Source organism: Oncorhynchus masou, chromosome 15 (genome assembly GCF_036934945.1).
Source record: "Oncorhynchus masou masou isolate Uvic2021 chromosome 15, UVic_Omas_1.1, whole genome shotgun sequence".
NCBI lineage: Eukaryota > Metazoa > Chordata > Actinopteri > Salmoniformes > Salmonidae > Oncorhynchus > Oncorhynchus masou.
This window is the reverse complement of record NC_088226.1, coordinates 34,877,939-34,898,123: the sequence shown is the minus strand read 5'-3', so window position 1 is coordinate 34,898,123 and position 20,185 is coordinate 34,877,939. Positions and strand designations below refer to the sequence as shown.

Sequence of the window (20,185 nt, the reverse complement as noted above, 5' to 3'; positions counted from 1 at the left end):
TTCAGACTCGGCTCTCCATGGAATTAGTTTGAATGTGTGTTTCAGCCTTAATTCAAAATGGATGAAATAAAAAATGTTCACACCTACAATAAAACATACAATACCCCATAATGCAAAATTAAAACATGTTTTTAGAATGTTTTTGCAAATGTATTGAAAAAGAAATAGAGAAATATCTTATTTAGATACGTATTCACACCCCTTAGTCAATACATGTAAGAATCACCTTTGGCAGCGATTACAGCTGAGTCTTTCTGGGTACGTTTTTAAGAGCTTTGCACACATGGGATTGTACAATATTTGCACATTATTCTTTTTAAAATTCTTCAACTAGTGTTGTTAATCCATCCTTAGTTCTCCTATTACAGTTATTAAACTCAATGTTTTAAAGTCACCATTGTCCTTACCAATCCTCTCTGGCAACCTGAGTTAGGAAGGAGGCCTGTATCTTTGTAGCGACTGGATGTATTGATACACCATCCAAAGTCTAATAACTTCACGGGTGGGCTACAGAGATGCGGTAGTCATTCAAAAATCATGTCAACACACTATTAATTGCACACATAGTTAGTCCATGTATCACGACTCAGGAAACGACCCAGATGGAAACAAGAGACAAAGGGCTGTGAGACAGAGGTTTAATCCTCGACACATGGAAAGTGGGATGTATATGGAGGGTGTGGGGCGACAGAAGACAAACAGCAGTGGGAGATGTGGAAAGGGCCGATAAAGCAGGCGGAAAGTTTACGGGACTCCACCCGGAGGGGCAGACCCCGAGTGGAGAGCCATACCCTCTGCATGAGACGATAGCGGGGAGCTGGGGTCCGACTGGCCGTTAGATTGAGGATGAAATCCGGAGGACAGGCTGGCTGCCTAATAGTCCGCGGAAATGTTCCAACAATGCACTGACTTGGCATGGTGTTCTGCCAGGGTATGGAATCATTCCGTAAGGTTATGTAGTAACTACTTGTGTCTTCCAATGGTGGTCCTTGTGAGGAGACAGTGTTGTAGAGCTGGTCTGCTCGGTCAGTCATGGCCAGTTCGTACTATCACGACTCAGGCATATGACCTAGATGCAGACACAGGAGGCAGATATAATAAATATTCAGAGAATTATTCTAACAAAGGGGCAGGCAAAGGTCAGGTCGAGAGCAGGCAGAGGTTCGTAATCCAAGGCAGAGTCAATCAGGGACAGAACAGCAGGCGGGCTCAGGGTCAGGACAGACAGAAAGGTCAGAACCGGGAAGACTAGAAAACAAAACTTGAGAACAGGAGAAAAGGTAAAAATGCTGGTAAGACCTGACAAAACAAAACGAACTGGCAACAGACAAACAAAAAATACAGGTGTAAATAAACAGAATTATGGGGGAAAAAATAGGAGACACTTGGTGGGGGGTGAAGACAAGCACAAGACAGGTGAAACAGATAAGGGTTTGACACCATGCAACTTATGTGACTTGTTAAGGACATTTTTCCTCATGAACTTATACAGGCTTCATAACAAAGGGGTTGAATACTTATTGACTCAAGACATTTAAGCTCTTAAATTGTAATTAATTTTTTTGAAAAAACAAACATCATTTAACTTTGACATTAAGGGGTATTGTGTGAAAGCCAGTGACAAAACAAATCAACATTTAATCAACTTAAAATTCAGGCTGTGACAAGAAATTTGGAAAATGTCCAGGGGTGTGAATACTTTCTGAAGGCACTGTAATTGTGCCCCAACCCTGGCATCATGTCAACATCAGGACCCAGCTAGTTCTGTAAATGAATAAAGAGCCAGGTTTGATACTCTCAGTCTCCCTTGTAGGACCCTTCAGCTGAATCTACAGAACATAGGTGGAAGAGTTCATTGTTCAATGTACACCTTGGCTACACCTTGCACTATATTTATTTACCTTTACAACTGACTGTGTTCTCTCAGAATATATTGTTTATTCTGTGTGTCACTAATTCGTTACATGGAATAAGACACTCAAACATTCCCATCCATTTCAGATTCAGGTCTACGGATTTCACCTAATGCATATAACATGTACCCACAAAAAACATCTACTCACTTTGAAAACATCTGACAAAGTTTGATTTTGTGGTGAACCATCCCTTTAACCTGGAAATGAGGCAATGAGTAAAGAAGTCAAGGCGCTTCAGTTAGTCCAACAAGAGACCATGCACAAGAACCATACAGCAACCATACAGCAGGTTCAGAAAGACAACCAGAAAGCTACTAAGATTCTTGAGGGAATGTTTACAACAACTTCAAGCCCAAAAAGCTGAGGCACATGGGTATGCTGCCATTCTGACAGAGACCAGGCAGGGTCACAGTCTAGTTTGTCTATTGCATCATTCTCTGTTTGAATACCGTCCCTAACGCAAAGCAGTGCAGAGTTTATCAACAGGGTCTGCCTGTCATCGTGAGGCTGCACTCTTATTTGATAAATAGAATAATAACATGCAAGAGGGCAGCGCTGACGTCATCAAAATGGAATCAATCATTGAAACATGGCTAAACGGACATGGATGTAGAAGGAATTAGACATTCCATCGTGGTATTAGGAAAAGCAAAATGTAACTGATCAAAGAGTTGCTGCTAAACTTGGTGGCTCTTTATTTCGGAGTCCACTATTAAACTGGTATTAACTCCCTTAAGAGTAGTCTACTCAACTAGTTACTTTTAAAAAGTAGTTCACAACCTCAACTACTTTGTGATAAATTATCATATCTAGATCTAAAATGATCTGCAAGTCAGATGTTAACAGAATGTGTAATTTAGCATATTAAACAAAACAACTGTTTCAAGTAAGAATTAGGTAGGTCTGATTGTGAAAAACAGAGAGGGAATTCTTGCCTACTTCACACATAGTCTTTTCTTTTAGCAAAAAGAGTAGTGTGTAGTTCCACTAGTTAGCTACACCTCTACATGGCAAAAGAATAAATGAACTACTGAAAAAACACTACCAATATTTTAATTTAGTTCAACTGCCACCAAGCTACTGCAACATGTAGTTCAATTACTAACTATATGTAGTTCATAGCACTGGTGCTATCACTGCTCCAACACTGGTGCTATCACTGCTCCAACACTGGTGCTATCACTGCTCCAACACTGGTGCTATCACTGCTCCATCACTGGTGCTATCCCTGCTCCAATACTGGTGCTATCCCTGCTCCAACACTGGTGCTATCCCTGCTCCAACACTGGTGCTATCCCTGCTCCAACACTGGTGCTATCCCTGCTCCAACACTGGTGCTATCCCTGCTCCAACACTGGTGCTATCACTGCTCCAACACTGGTGCTATCACTGCTCCAACACTGGTGCTATCACTGCTCCAACACTGGTGCTATCACTGCTCCAACACTGGTGCTATCACTGCTCCAACACTGGTGCTATGACTGCTCCAACACTGGTGCTATCACTGCTCCAACACTGGTGCTATGACTGCTCCAACACTGGTGCTATGACTGCTCCAACACTGGTGCTATCACTGCTCCAACACTGGTGCTATCACTGCTCCAACACTGGTGCTATCACTGCTCCAACACTGGTGCTATCACTGCTCCAACACTGGTGCTATCACTGCTCCAACACTGGTGCTATGACTGCTCCAACACTGGTGCTATGACTGCTCCAACACTGGTGCTATGACTGCTCCAACACTGGTGCTATCACTGCTCCAACACTGGTGCTATCACTGCTCCAACACTGGTGCTATCACTGCTCCAACACTGGTGCTATCACTGCTCCAACACTGGTGCTATCACTGCTCCAACACTGGTGCTATCACTGCTCCAACACTGGTGCTATCACTGCTCCAACACTCCAACAAGTAAAGCGTTACCAAACTTGTTGTAGTGCGAAAGGAAGAGTGGAATGGGGTTCCGCAGACTAAATACAGCTCACATGTCATGTGACATTTACCAGCGAGTTCTACGGTTACAGTATTAAAAGTCAAAGGGCAAAATAATGGCCTGGGGGATATTAATAGGGGGTCAAGACTGTTCTCGGCGCTAAAGGCCAAGGGCGAATAAAGTGCAGGCCTTAGTGGAGAGCACAGGAATGTAGCTGACTGCCAGGCTGCAGCTGCAGGGCTCTCACTGGGCTCTCACTCATACCATTTTTTTGACACAATAGTTCAAAACGGAACCATACTGTGCATGCCTTTTCAGCATGATTACAGGATCTATGGTCGATGCATAACCAGGTCAGAGCAGTACAGCTCGGTTCAGTAGTGTCAAAAATGTAGGCCTGAAGGAAACGCACAGGAGTGTGTCTGACTGCCAGCCAGCTCTCACAGGGCTTTCACAGCCACCCTCATACCCTTTTCACACAAGCCGACCTGAACCATTCTGTGCTATTTTCTTTTCACATTGTCCTTTCAAACATGGTTCCAGCAACTATGGTAGATGCGAAACCACTGCACCTCAGTAGTGTGAATCTGGTAACAGAATAAGGGTCTAGAGCAATGTGGTGAATTGGTGTATCACAGTGTCTATTGGTTAATCTATTGTTTTAAATTAGACATTTCTTTTTGAGTTTTGACAGACATATGTAATGATGCAATATTGTTAGAGATATAACACTATAGTAAATATGAGTCCTGAGCACACTAGTTAATACCATGGTATAAAATGCGTTGTTGCATACTCATTTCTGATTGGCTTGTAGGGAACTCCGGAGTGCGCATTATGTAAGCATTAACACATAAACTGTGTTTAAATAGTCATTCTAACAGCACTAATCATTCTATTTTTGATGTCAGGCTCAGTTCTAGTCCTGCGCTTTGGGTTCTTGTAGAATACAGGGGCTCCAGGGCGTAGTCTGTCTATGTACTGTAGCTCTTAAATGATGCCACAGAACAATTAGGATCACCAGGTGTGGCATACATAAAACACCTCAGCTGCTTCTTGTCTGCCTCTGTTTTGGAGCTAGGATTTTTTGTTGCCTCATTGAAGAACAGGGACACATCCTCCGAACCATTCTCATCCTCCCTGACCACAAAGGAGTTGGGTTTCAGGTCCCTCAGGCCCTCTCTACCCCACCTCGCCATAGTGAGCTGGATGTCTAGCCACACTTAGCATACCAGACCTGTTGTTATCATCGGAGAGAGGACAGGTGATGCCTTCAGCTTCTGCATGTCAGCTGGGGAAATGGCAGGAGGATGTTGTGACCTGTCCTTCTGATTGCGTCTGTACGTTTAGAGCACCGATATGAAAACATTGTTTGACGATTTAAATCTCGTTTGTTATGATACTGATGGTGTGTTCGTCCCACTGCAGGTGAGGTAAGATGCCTGTTTAGGCCGGCTACCAGCCCCATGTAGCTGCTGATGGGGTACTTGTCATCTGTAGACGTCCTCACCTCAGCGTAGAACCGGTGCAGGGTTTGTTCATCTTCTTCTTCATCAGTCTCCCAATTTAAGTCACCCCTACGTGCACAGCCCAAACGGCGAACACTGCTAAGGACCAACAAGTAACCTTTTCGCTCTCAATCTGGTCCAGTTGAGATGCTGATAGCTGGTCTTTCCTCAACAACTGTTGCATATGGGGGATGAGGCCCCTATATGGATCAACATTTATCACAAAATCCTAAATGTTTCTGTCTCTTTGATGTGTTGCTATTGAATGTCAGTTAGTTATGCTAATTACCGTCATCTGATTTAAATATGTGTTCAATTCACGAGAATAAGTTAGTAGGTAGTCTACCAATAGGTGCCCTTCTTCGCGAAGCATTGGAGACCTCCATGGTCTTTGTGGTTGAATCTGTGTTTGAAATTGCCTGAACGACTAAGGGACCTTACAGATAATTGTATGTGTGGGGTACAAAGATGAAGTAGTCATTCAAAAATCATGTTAAATACTATTATTGCAACCTCTTATGTGACTTGTTAAGCACATTTTACACCTGAGTTTATTTAGAATTACCATAACATTTTCAATGAATTCTAAAAACATAATTCCACTTTGACATTATGGGGTACTGTCTGTAGGCCAGTGACACTATCTCACTTTAATCCATTTTAAATTCAGGCTGTAACACAACAAAATGTGGAAAAGGTCAAGGGGTGTGCATACTTTCTGAAGGCTCTGTAGCTAGTGGAGAATCTTAGATTTCAGTCCATTATCCTCCGAAATGTGGTGCTCAGTGCATAAACTAGTTATGAGTTAGACATATGTCTGAAAACGAACGAGTCGCCAGCTGTTGACCGTGGTGTAATCATAGCTAGCCAATCAGCTGCATAGCGGTAAATTCCCCAGAGAACTTGCGTAGCTAGCTGTAAAGGTCGCAAATGACTTCGCTAGCGTGTTAGAGTCACGTCAATTCGAATCTGGTATCAGGATAAGTATGACATTGAGTCACCGATTGTATACTATGGATTTTTTATTAGCTAAGCAATAAGTGGTAAATGCAATTTTCGTATATACGGCCTCTCTGTCCCACCTCGCAGGGCAAACAGAGAACTGACTTGTTCTTGACAAAGATATTATAAATATACCCTGACAGAAATAGTTCCTGCTTCCGAGCCGGCCTGTCAGAGTAGAGACTGGGCGTGGTTTAGACTCACCCAGCCTATCGTTGATTGTTGGTCCCAGCCCCCTAAGCGCTTCAGTTGATAGATGTAACTGTTGCTGTGAAGAATATCTATGCGCTCATGCTCGATACCGTTATCTTGCACCTGGCTCCTGTTATCTCGCAACACTACGTTCTGAATGTGCCTCCCCCCAACTCATTGCACAGTTCCTGTCTTCATGTTATTCTGTATTTTTCCATCATGAGAAAGGCCTATGGCCCTGAAACTGTTAACAATGTTTCAAGTCAGCTATGTTGCAAAACACATACATACATACATCCACACAAGCCAACAGCAGATAATATTCAATCACATATATGGTAACGGGCTATAGTGCATAACACAGAATCCTCATAATTGATTGGACATGATTTGGAAAGGCACACACCTGTCTATATATGGGGCGCAGGGTAGCCTCGTGGTTAGGGCGTTGGACTAGTAACCGGAAGCTTGCAAGTTCAAATCCCCGAGCTGACAAGGTACAAATCTGTCATTCTGCCCCTGAACAGGCAGTAAACCCACTGTTCCTAGGCCGTCATTGAAAAGAAGAATTTGTTATTAACTGACTTGCCTAGTTAAATAAAGAAAAAAATATATAAAAAAATAAAGGACCCACAGTTGACAGTGCATGTCGGAGCAAAAACCAAGCCATGAGGGCAAAGGAATTGTGGGTAGAGCGCTGAGACAGGATTGTGTTGAGGCACAGTCTGGGGAAGGGTACCAAACAATTCCTTCAGCATTGAAGGTCCCCAATAACACATTGGCCTCCATCATTCTTAAATGGAAGATGTTTGGAACCACCAAGACTCCTCCTAGAGCTGGCCGCCCGACCAAACTGAGAATTCGGGGGAGAAGGGCCTTAGTCAGGGAGGTGACCAAGAACCTGAGGGTCAATCTGACAGGGCTCCAGAGTTCCTCTGTGGAAATGGGAGAACATTCCAGAAGGACAACCATCTCTGCAGCACTCCACCAATCAGGCCTTTATGGTAGTGGCCAGATGGAAGCCACTCCTTCTGTGACAGCCTGCTTGGAGTTTGCCAAAAGGCACCTAAAGACTCTCAAACCATGGTGGTGGCAGCATCATGCTGTGGGGAGGTTTTTCAGCGGCAGGGACTGTGAGACTAGTCAGGATCGAGGCAAAGATGAACGGAGCAAAGTACAGAGAGATGATGAAAACCTGCTCCAGAGCGCTCAGGACCTCAGACTGGGGCGAAGGTTCACCTTCCAACAGGACAACAACACACAGTCGAGACAACACAGAAGTGGCTTCGGGACAAGTCTCTGAATGTGCTTAATTAAGTGGTCCAGCCAGAGCACAGACTTGAACCCGATCGAACATCTCTGGAGAGACCTGAAAATAGCTGTGCAGCAACGTTCCCCATTCAACTTGACAAAGCTTGAGAGGATCTGCAGAAAAGAATGGGAGAAACTCCCTAAATACTGGTGTGCCAAGCTTGTAGCGTCATACACAACAAGACTCAATGCTGTAATAGCTGCCAAAGGTGCTTCAACAAAGTGCTGAGTAAAGGGTCTGAATACTTATGTAAATGTGATATTTCACCTTTTTTTTAAATATAAATTAGCTAAAATGTTTTCACTTTGCCATTATGGGGTATTGTACATTGAGGAAAATAATTCATTTGATCCATTTTAGAATAAGGCTGTGTTAGGTTCTAATTCTCAGAGTAGAAACTTGACAGCCACTATGAAAGTTTAAACCAAGTTTATTCTTCCCAGAGGATCAATACAGCAGCATTAGACAACGACATTACACACAAGCACTGATATTTAACCTTTCCTCCATGGCTGAGTCTCCTCCTACACATCTGAACAGCCAATGCATCTCTGTTGCTAGACAGAACCTTAGTGATATCGGTTCTTCCTCACTTCATCTGACCTGACCTCCAGCCCAAAGTGCTCACTCCTCTTATCAATGCCTGTCACATGTGATCACTTTCCCTACACTCAGTACATTCCAAGCTTAATTGCACACACAATATACCTTCCTCCTACAGATAACCATTACCTTCTGGTGTAGACCCTCTAAACCTAAGCACTCAATATTTCAATAAGATACCTGATAATTAACTCTATCCCAAGTTTAGGAGTTAATACCCAGAATCCATCAGCTGTAATGTAACAAAATGTGGAAAAAGTCAAAGGGGCTGAATACTTTCCAAATGCACTGTAAACTTCCTAAAATGAGTGCTGATGTTTTTTCTTACCAACATTCGTAGCAAGGTCGGAGAGACCTGCAGGTGCTGGGTAGGCTTTGGGGTGGCGGAAGTTGTGGAAGGGGTAGAAGTCATAGTGGGGGTGAAGCTAACGGCTCGAGCCAGACTGGTTGCTATGGGGATACGGATGGATAATTCTGGGTGCCGCTTCATAACACTGTAAAACCAGTCTATGCCTGCAAACTGCCTTCTTTATTGAATGTGTTTTGGATTCCCATCCTCTCAGTCAAAGGCACGTTTTTGGACATCCCATGATATAAATCCAAAAAGGGCTCTTTCCATTTTTTGGATATGACTCACCAGGTCACATTCGAAAGTGCCAGTGAAGACTGATAACCAGGCTACGGCCTGGGGTTTTCGCCTGGTTGTCTCTGTGGCGCCGCAGGGTTTTGGGTGGCACATTAAAAGCACGGGCAGCTGCCTTAATGCTCTGCCCATTTTCAAAAGCATTCAGGGCATAACGAAGCAGATCTTCGCCATAGCCACCACGTTCAAATAATTTATTGGCAACTCTCAGACAATTATCAAATGAGAAGTATTTTAGGAACGGTGAAGAACTGACCCCTTATCTAACCCTAACCCCTATTCTAATCCTAAACCTGGCCCCTATTCTAACTCTGACCACTAACCTTAATCCTAACCCTGCTAACTGGGGGTTAGCTAGCTATGCTAGCAGACATTATTTTATGCTAACCACAGTAGCTGGCAAGCATTTATTTCACCTCAGACTTTCTGTTAGTGAGGTTGCTAATTAGATAACTGGGGGCTAGCTAGCCATACTAGTAGACATTAGCATATGCTAACTTGCTTGCTAGCATTGATTTAATCTCAGACTTTCTGCATGTGATTCTGCTAGTTAGCTAACTGGGCTAGCTAGTGCCTAAATTACAGCTAAAAACAAATGATCAACCATTGACATATTGCCCCCAGCATACTAACCTAACATATTACTACTTTACTAAAAAACAAATCAACATTTTTCTCTATAAACAGGTGGATGATTTGTCTTAAGGCTTCCCTACATGTACATTACCAGTCAAACTTTGACACATCTACTCATTCCAGGACTTTTCTTTATTTTTTACTATTTTCTACATTGTCAAATAATAGTGAAGACATCAAAACTATTAAATAACACATATGGAATCATGTTGTAACCAAAAAGTGTTAAACAAATCAAAATATATTTGAGATTCTTCATAGCAACCACCCTTTTCCTTAATCAAATCAAATTGTATTTGTCAAATGCGTCGAATACAACAGTGAAATGCATACTTACAAGCCCTTAACCATCAATGCTTTAAAAAATAAAAGTGTTATGTAAAAAAAAATAGATGAGTAAAAAATAAAATATTACAATTAATAAACAGCAGTACTAAAATAACAACCAAGGGTATATATATAAATAAAACTCAATGTAGCATATATACAGTTGAAGTCGGAAGTTATACACTTACAGTGCCTTGCGAAAGTATTCGGCCCCCTTGAACTTTGCAACCTTTTGCCACATTTCAGGCTTCAAACATAAAGATATAAAACTGTATTTTTTTGTGAAGAATCAACAACAAGTGGGACAAATCATGAAGTGGAATGACATTTATTGAAATATCCAAACTTTTTTAACAAATCAAAAACTGAAAAATTGGGCTTGCAAAATTATTCATCCCCCTTAAATTAATACTTTGTAGCTGCGATTACAGCTGTAAGTCGCTTGGAGTATGTCTCTATCAGTTTTACACATCAAGAGACTGAAATTGTTCCCCATTCCTCCTTGCAAAACAGCTTGAGCTCAGTGAGGTTGGATGGAGAGCATTTGTGAACAGCAGTTTTCAGTTCTTTCCACAGGTTCTCGATTGGATTCAGGTCTGGACTTTGACTTGGCCATTCTAACACCTGGATATGTTTATTTTTGAACCATTCCATTGTAGATTTTGCTTTATGTTTTGGATCATTGTCTTGTTGGAAGACAAATCTCCGTCCCAGTCTCAGATCTTTTGCAGACTCCATCAGGTTCTTCCAGAATGGTCCTGTATTTGGCTCCATCCATCTTCCCATCAATTCTAACCATCTTCCCTGTCCCTGCTGAAGAAAGGCAGGCCCAAACCATGATGCTGCCACCACCATGTTTGACAGTGGGGATGGTGTGTTCAGGGTGATGAGCGGTGTTGCTTTTACGCCAAACATAACGTTTTGCATTGTTGCCAAAAAGTTCAATTTTGGTTTCATCTGACCAGAGCACCTTCTTCCACATGTTTGGTGTGTCTCCCAGGTGGCTTGTGGCAAACTTTAAACACTTTTTATGGATATCTTTAAGAAATGGCTTTCTTGCCACTCTTCCATAAAGGCCAGATTTGTGCAACATACGACTGATTGTTGTCCTATGGACAGAGTCTCCCACCTCAGCTGTAGATCTCTGCAGTTCATCCAGAGTGATCATCATGGGCCTCCTGGCTGCATCTCTGATCAGTCTTCTCCTTGTATGAGCTGAAAGTTTAGAGGGACGGCCAGGTCTTGGTAGATTTGCAGTGGTCTGATACTCCTTCCATTTCAATATTAATCGCTTGCACAGTGCTCCTTGGGATGTTTAAAGCTTGGGAAATCTTTTTGTATCCAAATCCGGCTTTAAACTTCTTCACAACAGTATCTCGGACCTGCCTGGTGTGTTCCTTGTTCTTCATGATGCTCTCTGCGCTTTTAACGGACCTCTGAGACTATCACAGTGCAGGTGCATTTATACGGAGACTTGATTACACACAGGTGGATTGTATTTATCATCATTAGTCATTTAGGTCAACATTGGATCATTCAGAGATCCTCACTGAACTTCTGGAGAGAGTTTGCTGCACTGAAAGTAAAGGGGCTGAATAATTTTGCCCAATTTTTCAGTTTTTGATTTGTTAAAAAGTTTGAAATATCCAATAAATGTCGTTCCACTTCATGATTGTGTCCCACTTGTTGATTCTTCACAAAAGAATACAGTTTTATATCTTTATGTTTGAAGCCTGAAATGTGGCAAAAGGTCGCAAAGTTCAAGGGGGCCGAATACTTTCGCAAGGCACTGTATATCCACAGTAAAAACGAGTCCTATATCGACATAACCTGAGAGGCCGCTCAACAAGGAAGAAGCCACTGCTCCAAAACCCCCATAAAAAAGCCAGACTACGGATTGCAACTGCACATGGGGACAAAGATCATACTTTTTGGAGAAATGTCCTCTGGTCTGATGAAACAAAATTAGAACTGTTTGGCCATAATGACCATCATGATGTTTGGAGGAAAAAGGGGGAGACTTGCAAGCCAAAGAACACCATACCAACCGTGAAGCACAGGAGTGGTAGCATCATGTTGTGGGGGTGCTTTGCTGCAGGAGGGATTGGTGCACTTCACAAAATACATGGCACAATGAGGAAGGAAAATGACATGGATATATTGAAGCAACATCTCAAGACATCAGTCAGGAAGAGAAAGCTTGGTCACAAATGGGTCTTCCAAATGGACAATGACCTCAAGCATACTTCCAAAGTTGTGGCAAAATGACTTAAGGACAACAAAGTCAGGGTATTGGAGTGGCCATCACAAAGCCCTGACCTCAATCCTATAGAACATTTGTGGGCAGAACTGAAAAGGCGTGTGCGAGCAAGGAGGCCTACAAACCTGCCTCAGTTACATAAAGCTCTGTCAGGAGGAATGGGCCAAAATTCAAACTTATTATGGGAAGCTCGTGGAAGGCTACCTGAAACGTTTGACCCAAGTTAAACAATTTTAGGGCAATACTACCAAATACTAACCCACTGGGAATGTGATGAAAGAAATAAAAGCTGAAATAAATAATTCTCTATTCTGACATTTCACATTCTTAAAATAAAGTGGTAATCCTAATTGACCTAAAACAGGGAATATTTACTAGTATTAAATGTCAGGAATTGTGAAAAACTGAGTTTAAATGTATTTGGCTGAGGTGTATGCAAACTTCTGACTTCAACTGCATCATACAAAGTGAATAACAACACTTTCCCCATGGAGAAACTTGAATGCTTCTTGAAGCAATGCGTTACTTTTGTTCCCTCGAGAGAGAGAGGAAGTCTGGTTGATTTACTCTCATTCTGTCTCATCAACAGATCTTCACAATGGGAGAAGTAGAGCATGAAACGAGTCAGGTCAAAACTAGCTCAATTTGACTATTTAACACAACTTTGTTTTAAATGTTTTTTTAACATTTTGATGAACCAAAGAAAGAATAGGAGAAAGCTCAACATTATTCCAATGTGACAGTGTGTTGTATGAGTATAGTATCTCACCATCTTGGTCCATCAAGGACAGCCACAGCAAACACACTCATACCTTTGCTGCAGTTCCTACTCTGTTCATAGTTCATGTACACTGTCACCTTTTGGTTGGTCTAAAACAGTGGGAAGGAGAGAAACAATACATCAAATGCTACATACAGTTACAATACTATGTTATAGTAACTTGTGTGTACAGTACGTAACACTATGGCCCAGTTATTAGGGACATTGTACTGGTGGTAACCTATATGGGTGGACAACTCAAAACAGTTAATTTCACCATGCTGCTAGGTTGCTACATTTCCTTTACAAGCTTCATGGTGCCAAGCTTGCTAATCTTGCAGTATTCCTTTACTAAACAATGCCCCAGGACATTCACTGTTAGCTACTTCACTATTTTGATCAGTTGAAAAAGTATAACTCACACGCCTACAGTAGTGTTACCAGGTGCATGGAGAAAATCTGTGTACTAAATAGGAAAGAAACTGCAGAACACTTGTGATCTTGATACACCACAATGTACTATTATGCCCACTATCATGTGACCAGGGCATTCTCACAGGGGGATCCTGTTGCCATGTTGATGGAGGCAATAGCTGCATATCAATGACAGCATCATGTGATAGACACTCACTAGTTCTAAACTTGCAGTAATGTGTTACTTTGGAGGTCTATCATATACACACAGACAAAATATATGAAAACAGAGTTGGTTTAACATGGATCAGATACATGAAGAAACATCCATGTTTGTTTCTCAACAGCAGCTAGTGTGTATCAAAAATACTTAGAAGGTATTACACTCATTAGAGTGCAGGGGTATTCAACTCTTGCCCTACAAGGTCCGGAGCCTGCTGGTTTTCTGTTCTACCTGATAATTAATTGCACCCACCTGGTGTCCCAGGTCTAAATCAGTCCTTGATTAGAGGGGAACAATGAAACTGGCTTCGAGGTCCAGAGTGAAGTTTGAGGGCTCTCGTGTTTCCCTTACTCGTTCCTGGTGCCCCACTTGGGTAAACGTTTAGTTTTTTGCCCTAGCACTACACAGCTGATTCAAATAACCAACTCATCATCAAGCCTTTATTATTTGAATCAGCTGTGTAGTACTTGGGCAAAAAACAAAACGTGCACCAAAGGAGGGCCCCAGGACAGAGTTTGGGAAACCCTGCTCCAGTGGAAGATCATCTTGTTGGTTGAAAAAACCTCTAAATAGTGTTGATTCTAGTCCTTCACCTAACAGGAATTGACAGTTGAGATCCTGTGTTCTCCTGATCCCTGAGAGTTTTGACCTATGACCTGGCCGTGATGGGCCTCTGCAGGGCCGTGTTCAGCATCCTGTTGCTTGACTCCAGACTGACCGGCTCCAGTACACTACTACCAGAAATGGACATGTCTAGAGGTGGGAGGAGAAGGATTTGTGAATGTATACTGTACATGTAAGGCAATTATCAATTTGTGATGATTCAATTTCAGTTTGTATTAGTCTGATAAACATGTGCTATGGTACTGCTGTGGGATACTACTGTGTGTACTTTTGCCTAGAGTGTAGTGTGTGCTACTAGCAGTGGCTCCTACACACAAAGGAGCAGTGTGTGTGCGTGTGTGTGTGTGTTTGCAGTTGTATCCCAAGGCCTCCAGCGTTACCCTGAGGTCTGTGTGTTCTCCCATGTTGAGCTCCATGAAGCCCTGACGACAGCTGGTTCTTTCTGGTGTCAAAGTTCTCTGGAAGGGAGTCACACTGAGGAATCATGAACCACGTAAAAGACATGAACCACTTGAATAATGAAAACCAACTATATCTCATAAGCCAGGTGTTCTGAATTAGGTAAATTCAGACTCATATTGGCATTTTTGATAAATCACATTAAATTCATTCAGCATATCTCACCTTTGTAGACTGCCCAGCACAGTTTGAGACCAGACGGGGGGGCGAGTCAAGGCCGAGACAACACTAGACCAGAAAAAAAATGCTAATCCAATTTCAGACCAGGATTGCAATATTGTCCAATCCCCACCATAATAACACATTTAGAATGGTGAAAAAACACATTCTGAGGGCAAATAGAGAGCCGCTCTATGTAACAGGGTTATATTGGTGATTCCCCTAGCCACTTTATGGTTAAGCCAATGGGTTTTTGGTTTGAGTTTGTCTTGCCTTCACCTACTCAACATGGCATCTTATTGGCTGGTTTGCGTAGCTTGCTTACGAGGGGGGATGTTCCAGTTAGAATCGTCCCAGTGAACAAGCACCAAACCAGCGGTAAGTTGTTGGTTGCAAAGCACTGTACATCAAAAGTGATTCTTATACTCAAGTGATTTAACTGTACAATTTATATCAAATTGTTTGTAAATGTTATTCGAACATCACATATAAGATGCAGCGGTTTTGGGAGAATATTTGTTGTGCATTTTGTTGTAAAGAATTCCCGCCAGTACTAGCTAGCAACTTACTGTGTCTGGTGGGGGGGGGGTTCATATATTTTATACAGTGCGTGAGTGCAGAGTTGGATGGTGAGACGTGCAATTTTGTGCCGTGCCTAACAGGTACATTGTTAAAGATATTATATTGTAATTGTATTATTTTGGTAACTAGCCCAGTGAACAAGCACCAAACCAGCGTGCGTGAGTGCAGAGTTGTATGGTGAGACGTGCATTGCATGACGTGCAATTGTGTGCCGTTCCTAACAGAATAAAGCTACATGACTTGCTACATTGGAGTTCCGTGTCGATGACTGATTGTACACAACGCAAGAAGAGTACTGTTACATCTACAAAGTATGAGTTTCTAAATACAGTGCGCGACATTGAGACTTCTGGGAAGGCTTGCAAAACAGACCAGGCCGGGTTGAGAAGTCAATGAGAGAAGCAAAAAATAATTCCTTGTTAATTTTCTCAATCTAAAGGCACAACCTAGATTGGAGGCAATGTCTTACATAGTTGAACATGTTATTACCTCTAACCTGGTGAAAAAGTGACAAACTGACGTTTTCATTTGTAAAAAATGACTATATCGGAGTGTATTTAATTTGTGCCTGCACGTGCGGATTTGGCTCGAGAAAACCCGATGACATGTTTCTTCTCATGCGCTTATCTAGACAACGTCGCCATGACATCGCCTACAAGTGTGAGCGAGGGTTTCTATTGGAGAAGCAGTTTCTGCCTATCTTCATACGGTACCGTCTTTGGGATCACTAACAAAATAATGTTGTTACAATTTCCCCTGATTTCTAATTACTAATAGTGAATGCTCAAACTTCAATTTGAGAAGCATCCAGCTGCAGAATATGTGCACTGACACCATGTGGTCTGCAAACCGCAACGTGCATGCGGGTGTTTCTCAGATGGTATTTTTTGCGTGCAACCTGTAGACGTTTATTGGTCTTGTGTATCGTGTGAGTCAGTAGCTTTGTACCAAGGCATAAGTAAGCTACACTCATGCCGGTCAGCACACTGCTAGCTCTGGTCTAGGGGGTTATGTTAACCACTGTTGGGTGTGCTTCAAGCTAGTACACGATAGCTAGGCTAGCAAACTAGTACAAACTAAGGTCACACGTTATTTGGATAGTCCATCTATAGATGCGCTACAGATGTTCATACTATCAACAAACTGTCTGTTAAGCAACTGCTTGCTAAGGTTACACTTAGGTTTAGAATTAGGGTTAAGGTTAGAGTTAGCGTTTGGGTTAGGGTAATGGTTAAGGTTAGGGCTATGGCTAGTAGATAGTTAGTTGAAATGTTACTGATAGTCTGTAGAGTACACACGAGCTAGCTTCAAATTCTAAATGTGCTGTTGGTGGCAGTAACGTACCATCATATTTGTGTTAAGGTTTTCTTGTGTCGAAGGAGAGGAGGACCAAACTGCAGCGTGGTTATTTCAATACATCTTTAATAAACGTAAAGTGAAAACCCGAAACAGCCCTATCTGGTGCAAACAGAGACAGGAACAATCACCCACGAAACACTCAAAGAATATGGCTGCCTAAATATGGTTCCCAATCAGAGACAACGATAAACACCTGCCTCTGATTGAGAACCACTCTAGGCAACCATAGACTTACCTAGACAACTCTACAATACCACAATCCCATTACCTACAAAAACCCCAAGACAAAACACACCACATAAATAACCCATGTCACACCCTGGCCTGACCAAAATAAAGAAAACACAAAATACTAAGACCAGGGCGTGACAATTTGGTACCATTTGACATCCTGTCTCATTGTTTCACAGCATTTGTGGCGTGAGAATGTATCTGCTGGAACCAGACCCTGTTGAACAATTTCCCCCACTCTTCCCTAACAGCGAATCAAAGGCGAACGCGACAAAGTTTGAGGATATTTTTTAACGAAAGTAAAGGACAGTAGTAATGTTACAATTAAACAGTGGCGTGTATTCATGGATGCCAAGGGAAGCCAGGCTTCCCCCAAAATTGTACCCTAGAAAAAAAACATTCAATAATTGATCTTTCGTCGCTGTGTGTTTCATAATTTTCCTTCAGTTCGCAAGAGGCTGACTGTATCTCACTGGAGAACGCATCCGAGCAAGCGAAAGAGCACCCCTCTGTCTCTATGTTCATGCCACCTATCTGATGCTTTCTGGTCCCAAAGAGTATGACATTGTTGTCGCCCGTAGCATTAAATGCAACGGCAGCCAGCGAGCATTTGGCCTCCCTTGATTAAAAAAGTATAAAAATAATAGCTAATCAGTATTGAGCTAAACTGAGTGAGCTCAACTGTGACAAAAAACAAGTGTCAATGTAACCCAGTTTGGATTTGGCGTCACTCCTCTCAAATCGCATCGAGAGCATACATCATTGACTGGAACAATTTGAATTGTTGCATCTCGTTGTGTTGTCCTCCGGTAGCTAGTTAAAATAGGCCCTTTCCTAAATTAGCCATGGATTGAGATAGGGATTTCGGCTTGTGGTTTTACTTAATTCTCCGTACTGGCCAATGATTATAACGGTGATTCTGATCCAACGATGAATTAATACATTGTGCCCCTGGCCTGAGAGGATGGAAGTTCAATATGTAGCTAGATGTAGAATGGTAATGTTAACTTGCTGGCTCATCGTTGCCCATGAAAGGAAGTTGGGCAAGCGAGCAAGCATTTTAGCCTAGGACAACTAAAAATAAAAGCGTGTACTATATGACAGAGATATAGACTGATTCATCAACATGAAAGACAGAAGGATGTTATTGGCGTTTCTCTACAAGTAGGGTGATGTAACATGTTTTTTCTACTTACACACAGAGAGAAATCAGAACCATGGACAGCCACATCATTTAGCTTAAATTGAATGGACTAAATGAGTTTTAGTTGTCACTGTATTAGACTAAGCATAGATGATTCGATGTTGAAGTTTAAATGGTGCTGTAATAATAGAGGCAGCTCCCATTTTCTTTGCGACTTGCTGTAACTCTCTGTGGCTCCAAATGAATAGTTGTTTAGTAGTCTGAAAATGTCGGAAACATTAACTTGATTGATGCTGTAGGTCGCGTACCGGTTTGTTACATGTAATATGCTTTGTGGACTTTACCAGACAGAGGTTGCTCTCCAGTTTTGTGATGAAACAAATGTGGTTTTTCTGGGTTCCCCAGGGATTTTACCCACGCACCGCTACTGCAAGTAAAGTAGGAAGTCCAGGTTTTAATAGGCGATACGATATCCATGTGTCATGAAAGGAGTGTGTATATTTGGCCTGGCGAAGCAGTTTTGTGCCCGTACCTAATTGGAGCTGATAATTATTCGTTTTTTTTACTCCGCTGGTCTCGGGAAGAAATTACAAGTCCTCGTCGTCTTAAGATCGAGATAAGACCGAGTAAAAAATTGATTTGACACTGAGACCTCGAGACCGGACTACTACACTGCAGACCAGGCATCCCTGTCACACTTCTCCGCAAAGAAGTTGTATTCCTCCAGACTGAGCAGGCTGTTCGAGGTCTATCACCTCAAAGATCTGACAGCGCACCCTGGTGGTGAAACAGGAACACAGCAGTCAGCACAGGAGCCATTTTTGTCATTTACATTTTAGACATTTAGCAGGCCTCTTATCCAGAGTGGCTTACAGCTAGTGCATTCATCTTCAAGCTGGAATCGTTCATTGGTGAAACGGACATGTCCGTAAGGATATTACAGCAACAAAGAAGATACTGCAAACAACAAACACAGTTTTTTCCCTCTGGCATCATTGCCAGAGGGAAAAGCAGAATAGCAGAATATGTACTGTACTTTATTTTATTTTTTTATTGGGCAGAGGGTAGGGTAGTGCGTTTTTTCCCCCCTACTTTACATTAGCTAGTTGCAGGTTTTACTGTATAATGTCTTCCATCCTAGCCACATTTCATCATCTGCTTGCATGCGCCTCCCTTATATCAAGGTGTTTTGGTACTTCCATTATGCACTATGGTTTTCTAGGTGCTAACTTTTACTATACCACAGTCCATATAGTCTACCTGTCTAGTGTTCTATCCATCCTGCTCTCTATCCACCATTCAAAGTGACAATAGTGCTGGGTGGATCGTTTGTCCAGATCATTAATAAGCGAACTAGGAATCAAACCACACATAAAAGCATTCCAATCTGCATACAATTTCAATATGAATCCACAAGAATAAATAGGAATAGCTGATAGGCAGCAAAAATGCCAGGTGCATGAAAGAACAGTGAAGACATGACACACTGTGTCCAAAAGCTCCACTACTGATCTTGTTTAAGGACAATACAATTATCCTTGCCTACAACATCCCAATGCAAAGGATACTTCATTATGGTTTTCAAGCAACTACAACATTCTACTCTCGGTTGCAGTGAAAATGTCATTTGAATAACGGCGCAAAAGCCTTGTAATTTGAATGTTTCATTCAAAAGTTTTAGGCCTAAGCTTCTTCTCCTTTATATAGGCTATATTTATATCATACAGTGGACATCTAAGCCTATAGAACCCATTCTGTGTTTGCAAACATTGCCGCACTAGGGTGATGCTCTCAAGTTGGTGGCAGAACAATGGGGCGTTCTTATAGAACGCCAGCAAAAAAAAAAAGCCTCTTATTTACATGTTGCTTATGAGTGCATTTCAAGCAAGTCCGA

General features: G+C 42.1%; 1 long non-coding RNA gene across 1 annotated transcript; it reads right to left on the bottom strand.

The window, feature by feature from the left end:
* Positions 1 to 624: 624 nt before the first annotated feature.
* LOC135555083 (uncharacterized) lies at positions 625 to 2,273 on the bottom strand. The gene is made up of 2 exons (XR_010457814.1): positions 2,064 to 2,273; positions 625 to 1,261 (listed from the first exon to the last, which is right to left on the bottom strand). It is a non-coding gene; the product is annotated as an uncharacterized LOC135555083 (long non-coding RNA).
* Between the last annotated feature and the right edge of the window lie 17,912 nt (positions 2,274 to 20,185).